Source organism: Austrofundulus limnaeus, unplaced genomic scaffold (genome assembly GCF_001266775.1).
Source record: "Austrofundulus limnaeus strain Quisiro unplaced genomic scaffold, Austrofundulus_limnaeus-1.0 Scaffold2, whole genome shotgun sequence".
NCBI classification, from domain to species: domain Eukaryota; kingdom Metazoa; phylum Chordata; class Actinopteri; order Cyprinodontiformes; family Rivulidae; genus Austrofundulus; species Austrofundulus limnaeus.
In genome coordinates this window covers 9,028,691-9,036,222 of record NW_013952404.1, presented here as the reverse complement: position 1 = coordinate 9,036,222, position 7,532 = coordinate 9,028,691, and positions in this window count along the sequence as shown.

The following is a 7,532-nucleotide window of genomic DNA, read 5'->3' as shown; positions in this document are numbered from 1 at the left end:
TACGACCCTGACCCACAGACCCCTCCCCGACAAGAGACATTTCAATAGCGCGACATCACGCTTTGGGTACGCGCAGGGCGTGCCCCTCGCCAGTGAGGATGTTATAAAACTTCACTTTTTAAAGTCCGTATTTGTCATGCGGGCGCGGGGGGCGCTGTGGAGATGTGTGTGCGCACGCATGTGTGTGTGTGTGTGTGTGTGTGGGAGGGGGTCTGCCGCAGATAATAGAGGAGGGGGAGGATGGGGAGATGAGTGGTGAAATTATTTCTAAGTTTATCGGACATATTTAATTTTATTTATTGTTTTTATCGTCCTGCAGGCTCAGCAGGGAAGCTGAGTTTTTGACGGAAATCGTTAGATTACTCTAAACGTCTGTAAAACTGCAAAATGAGGGAAAATCTGTCAATTACAGACATTCTGTTCACGTGAGCAGCTGTCAGTCAGCACCTGTCATCCTCCAGACGCACGACGGAGCGTGTCTGAACCAATCACTTTTGTTGGCATTGATCAGCTCTTAACATTCATGAGGTACTTTGCATTGACTGTTTATGGTTGAATGTGGGTGTGTAGAGGGTAGAACCTGAGGCGGGACCTTGAGCGCAAACTCTGACGTGCAGCTGTGATCTAAGGAAAGGTGCGCAGAAACATGCATACGCACAGTTTTATAAATCTGAAAAAAAAAAATTTTGGCGTACGCCATTTTCYCCTTTTGGCCGTACGTTCACTTTTAGTATGGTTTCCATGCACTCCTTTATAAATCTGACCCCTGGTCCTTTGAGGTGAGCCTAACTGCTAGTTTTTGCAAGGCAGTTGTGGTGATTACAACTCTTGGCTGATTGGTTCCCTCATCTGATTATCCTCACCTGCGTTGATGAGCTGACAGGCTTTATAAGGCGTCGGCTCCAGAAGATCAACGCTGATGCATCTAACCAATTTGGTAGTTGTTCAAGRCGCTTCATGCTTATGCAAAATATCTTGTTTATACTTACCTTGTGTATCTTATGTCCCAGGACAAACTCACGTTGCCAAGTCGTCTGGATCCTCGAGCAGCCTCTCTATAAACTCATCCATCCGCAGGAACAACCAGGAAATCATCAGGAACCCAATCAGCCACTCTGCCTGAAGAAACTCACCACTTGGAACCCCTCCTCTGATCCATGCTCCATACCACCAGGAAAACCTGTAAGAGAAAGACAACATTATCATTCAACTCTCTACTCAGAATTGTTCAAATTGCCAAGAACCATACTCACCTCCTCGCTTCCCCTCTGTCCACAGCAAGACGTCCCAAATCTCACCAGCACTGTAAATAAACTCACTTACCTTTTCATCTTGTCTCCTGGTCTGGTCTCTCAGCTCCGCTGACCTGTTGAACTAAGTTAGCATCTTGTCAGCAGTCAGCTCTCTCGTTACCACTAATACCAGTATGTCCTGGTACCCATTTAACAGTAACATTGTTTTCTCTCCCCAGTTGGTTGACCGCTTCGACACACTCCCAAGCCAGTAATGACGTAAAGGTCACACAGAAATACCTCAGGTCTGAACCATGGATCAAACCCAAGACCTTTTAGCTGTGAGGCATCAATGCTAACCACAGAGTCATCAACCTGCCAGATGCAAAAGCATGCGCTGCTCTGCATAATCAAACTCTCCCACAACATTCTGACCAATCAGACAATACAAAACACAGTCTGTAAGACAGACTTCTGACTGTGGTCAATGTAGGCTACAAGACAGGGTGTCAACGGGAGATAACAAAGGAAAGCTAAGCAATTTGTTTATGTGGATGAAGTGAGCTGATCTCTGAGCGGCAGATGGCCGAGGTTGTGAGAAAATACAGCAAACATTAGAATTATTCCAGTAAAAGTGATAAAGCAAGGAAATAAAACTTATAAAGATAGTCTAAGAACTCGTGAAAGGAGACTGGATGATTTTTTTGCTGTGCTGAGCGGGAGGGAGTGTGCATGGGCCAGGCAGCATGAAAACAGGCGGGGCCTCTTTCTGACAAATGTACGAAATAGCAATTCTCCTTCGGTTAATGACAGAAACACAAAGTCCAACTTCTCCATCATCAAGTAAAAATAAACATCCACCCTGACAACCATGTTGTCTGCGATGATTCGGATTGCGCATAATGTGTGCTGAAGTAGGAGGCTTTATCAGGATTTATCCTCCGCTGGTTCTTTTTTGAGCATGAATAGTCCATGAGAAAAAGACTGTCTCAGATCACGGCAGCAAGATCTGCAGGCCCACATCTTGTTGAAGTATGGTGGACCCTTAAYAAACCACTTCTCATCTACTGACACTCTCTGGAGGGTTTCTGAATTTACAACTTTCTTTAGACCAGCTCTTCCTCTTCCTCGTAGCAGTTGCTTGTTCAAGTGTGTGTTTGCACATTCATTAGTTGATTAAAAAAGATTAATGCATATGTAGGAAAACACCTCCAAGATTTTTTTCTATTACCTTCCTCAATGTTTGGATGAAAGCTGATCAGGACAGTGGTTCTTTCTGAGTGATTAAAGAAATATTCCTCTGATATTCTCTGATTGGATACCCGCCTCGTCACAGGAAATTGACTGATTGAATTTGTTCTGAGCGGAGGTGCTTTCTGTGTCTGTGTGCTTGAAGGTTCATCTGAGACATTAATGGTTTATGTGCTGTGCAGAGATCTGCAGAGTAGTGGGGCAGACACACACCTTCGTACTTGTTAAAATGCCTATTTAAACGTGTTGGACCTACTGATGGAGACAGCTGGAGAGTAATACATCTCTAGGGATAAAAATTGGGTGTATATACCTTCAGCATGAATGTCTTTTATCTAACAATCAACTACTTAACAGCCAAAACATGGGGAAGCAGGAGCGTTCAGAGTAGTTCTTTCTGATGAAATCTAACATGGTGCTTTGCAGTTTAAAGAAATGTCCGATATCTGTAAATCCACCCCCAAGAATCAATACACAGAAAGTTTTTATTGTCCCTTTGAGGCCATATTGAAAATAGCTTCGGTCCATCAGCACTAAGTTGCTGCTCTTGTACAAAATCAGGCCATAAAATTAGAAGAACTGCGTGATAAAAATATAATATTGATGCTAAAAAAAATATGCCAAATGAATGCAGAATATAATTAAAGGTCTAAAATTCCTTGAAGGAATGCATATCGCCCGTTGCCTTCCATTTAGTTTCAAACTTAGATTTTTTTATGCCGAGAAATTGAACTTGAAGAATAAACTAAAAAATTTAATTTAATGATTCATGTGTCAAGAAGAAAACAACTTACTGCACTTCCACAGGCAAATAAACTGGTTTCTGTTGATCTATAAAGCCCTATTTGATAAAAAAAAAAAACATCTTTCCTTCCTTCGTTACTCAATTTCCGACATGTGTACTATCCACTCCAGCGGCTACWTTAACCTGTCTATACCTTTCTATATCTATACTATGTGCCTGCAACAAACTTCTTGTCCTAAACTCAGTGAGAGCATCGTCAACACTGAATATAGTACACCTCTTCAGTGACGTGGACGGATAGACTTCATGCGCAAAGTAAATTTGCCCGACAATGACCTTTACTCATCGCTTCTCTTTCACAACTGTACCTACACCCGAGTGCCCAAAAAGCATGATTAATGTCTACAACCAAAGAAGAAAGACATGTAGAGGAGGGGGACAGTGACACAGACAGAGGTAAAGTAAAAGAGAAAAGTCAAGAAATAACTTCTGTGTTGCAGAAAGAGAGTAACTTCAGCTGACCATGGTTTGCTGATCAATAAGCAGTGTTTATTTTATTTTTATTTTATTTTATTTTATTTTATTTTATTTACATTTTAGCATCAGCTGAGCTGTGATAAAAAAGAAAAATCAAATACAGTGATACCAGGAAAATACCATGATATGAAATTTGGATCATACTGCCCAGCACTACTTCACATGGTCTGTACAACTTAATGTTTGATTTTCAGCTGTGTGTATGTTGTCGGTCTGGTGTTCTCCTGCTTCTGTATTTGCTGCCTCTTGGCCAGGTCTTCCTTGTAAATGCAAATGTGTTCTCACTAAATTAGTTAAATATAGGTTTAAAAAAACAATAAATTACAGCAACTGAGGGACGAGAATTGTCAGCAGGAACCAAAAAGAAAAAGAAAACAGACAAGGCATCTGCAATGCATGATGCTCTACTGAGGGAAAAGCACAGACTGCTGGGTTATGGGCCGGGGCTGATGAACATGATGAAGCACATGGTGTGATGATGGGGATGGGAGCAGAACTGACAGAAAGAAGCATCCCAGACTGATCAGGAGGAAGATACAAAAGACAGAACTAAACAAAACATAATGACCAAAAAGGGAATAACCCTAACCACACAGATACTGTCAAGTTGGCTGTGACTATCTTCGATTGATTAAACTCCAAAAGTTAATTAGTTGTAGATATTCTCAAGTTTCAGTACGGCCATGGATACAAACATGGACAAGAAAATTATTGTGATAAAACCATTTTTGGCATGTGCTTGAAATAACACAGCAGAGCTGATAAGAGTATTTTATGTTTTGCCTCTCATTTGGACTATTCTCCTTAAGGATCCTCTCCCGTCTTGAGTTGCAGCTTTACCACTCAGAGGCTCTTTGTTCTGCTCTCTTTATACGATTCACTCAGCATGTGGGAGGATCTGTTTTGCACAGAAGCAGGATCTCAGTTTCATTCAAATCTACTCTCTACAAAGTGACATTGAACAGCCACATTTGCTTCTTTTCCCTTTCAGCTCAGCTTTATTTGCATTTTATGTCCCTCATGTAACAGTTTCTCTGTGTAATTAAGAACCAAGTGCCGTCATGGCGTTTTGTGACCCGTGATTTTTCTACCAACACAACCCCTTTTATAAATGTAAAGGTTTTTTTTCTTGCTAATAATATATGCATCATTAATTGTGTTTTGCAAAGGTTAAATCTTTAGTTTGAGCTGCAAGGCAAAACAAACAAACAAAAGCATTTGATGGGTATTTTAATAAAAACTCTTCAGTCTCCATTATAGTGCAGCTGTTTGGAGTTCAGTCATTCCATTATATTTACAAAAACCCTGAAAGCCCTCTTTCATCATTAGAACAGAAATAATATGAAAATATGATAAAATAATCTGAATAAAAAGTAAGGAGCTGAAAAACACTTCACTACTGTGGAATATTGTGAAATAAAAAAGTAACATACAGAACCTTCAAAATGAAACTTATGATGAGTTTGTTTATCAGCTGTTTTTAATTTGAACAATACCATTTTCCCAACATGAACCCTTGATGTATTAAAAACACTTCAAATCCATCCATCATTTTTCTGCCATCATTGATCCATAACAACAAAAACATAACATTTTGTTTCTGGTAGCTTCTTGCACCAATATTCTGATATTTCTGATATTTTCTGCAGCTTTTCCTTTGCTGTGTTCAAGCTCTATTAAGTTTACAAGAGTGACTTTTGTAACAGATTTCAGAATTTAGGTCAGGAGGCATCATTGCTTTTTTTTTCTTTAAAATTCATGTTCTTAAGAACTCTGTCCTGCTGAAACACCAAAAAAAACTTCACCTCAAAGCTTTTTTTTCCTGACTCATTTCAATACATCCAAACATTTCAGGCACTACAACTCTGTGAGATGCCTCAGTAACGTCCTGATTTAATATTTCTTTTGAAACACTTCATGTGTCCAGAATCAAAAGCAGCCCCACAGTATGACTGCGTGTAAAATTAAAGGTCCAACATTCCCTTAGAGGAATGCATATCACCCAAACCTTAAAAGCTTTTTCACACCCAATCACGCTCAGCTACTATCACACACAACTTTAGCTCAGAATTTACTTACAGTCATTTTTGAGTTGACTGTAAAAAATAAATTCAGTGTTTAGTTCTGGAAGAAATTCAGTTTTTCTAAACAGTTTCCAGTAAGAGACTTTACTAAACTGAGTTAATGTTCTGTGGTGTTATGCCAATTATTTTGACTAAAACTGCATTAAACTTTATTAAAAGTTTTAAATCTAAAGGTCTAAGATTGTGGAGCTCCGTGGCAGCAGGAGTGCAGTTTATTGAACATTATTTGCTCAAAACAGCACAGTTCAGTTCACCGAATCGGAGCAGATGACACTTTCACTTAAAGTTATCAAAATTTATTGCAAAAATGTCTTGAATGAACTGAAAAGTTTGATATTTGGATGACTAAATTAACATAAAAAATAATTACATGACACAAAGGTTTGGAAGAAACGACAAAGAGAAACAAGGTCTCAGTCTTCTTTTAAAAGCAACCTTGAAGCTCTTTGAAACAAACCAATAAGATACTGTATTTAACACTTTCAAAGTTCCTTTAATAAGAAAAATTATCCCCATGGAAATACTGTATATTGAACCACTATGTTCTTCTAAACTTTTGTTTTATAAGTCTGTTGCATCATACTTGTCTTCAGTTGTCTTTTGTCTTTTAACATTAGCTACTTTTAGCTTGTAGCTACATTTAATTATTAGCTTATTTTTTAGCTTTTATTTAGTGCTTTGCTACTTTCAGATAGTGTTTTGATACATTAAGCTAGAGCTTTGCTAATTTTGTTCCTTTTAGCTACATACTTCTTTTAACTTGAACTCAGTTTCAGCTTCTTTAGTCATTTTCTGTATTTTTTTTTCAGAAAACAAAGCTTTTCTAGTTTGTTTTGATTGTATTTTTCCATTTAAAATTTGCACATGTCTCATGAGAAACACGATGTGAGTTTTTACATTGCTCGAGGACACTTCTATGTTCCGTCCTTTTGGATTCAGTGTGTTTCATTTGCGTTCGGGTCAGAAGTYCTTCATTAAGATTTGTGTGAGAGGTCAGCTCTCTCTACTACCGTCTCCCGTGCTCGAATTTCACTGCTGTTCTCACATGGATTGATGACTCGAGCATGACTGACCGACTGCAWCACTTTCTCTCACACTAAGTCATTTCAATTACACCCGGAGTCAGTGAATATGAACACTGCACACCCCACTGCACCTCCTGTTTAAAAGAGCATATTTCTGTTTAACACCTCACATGCAGAGGAGCTGAGATGTACTCCTGACCTGCCACCAGGGGCTTTGTGTGGGCTGAAAACTGTGTAGCTGTTTATATTAAAGTGAWGAGCAAGCTATGTTTAGATTCATATATTAGAGAAAAAAACAGGGATTATTAAAATTCACACCTTTTATATTCTGATTGGTTAAAATGTAATAAAGACAAAAAAATCTGAGTCTTTAGTTTACCGAAGTAAACTATTCAAATGTGCAAATCTGAGTTAAAAAATATGTAAATTATTGCTTTTTGATGCAGGTAATTGTTTTTTATCATCCGTATTAATCCTAAAAGTCCACTCAGAGAGAGACTTTACTTTTTTGTTTTACTCCTACCAAAGTTKTGCAGATGTGGAGTTTTTTCAAATACAGCGGGTAAAATAAGTATTGAACGCGTCACCATTTTTCTCAGTAAATATATTACTAGAGGTGCTAATGACATGAAATTTTCACCAAATGTCGGTAACAACC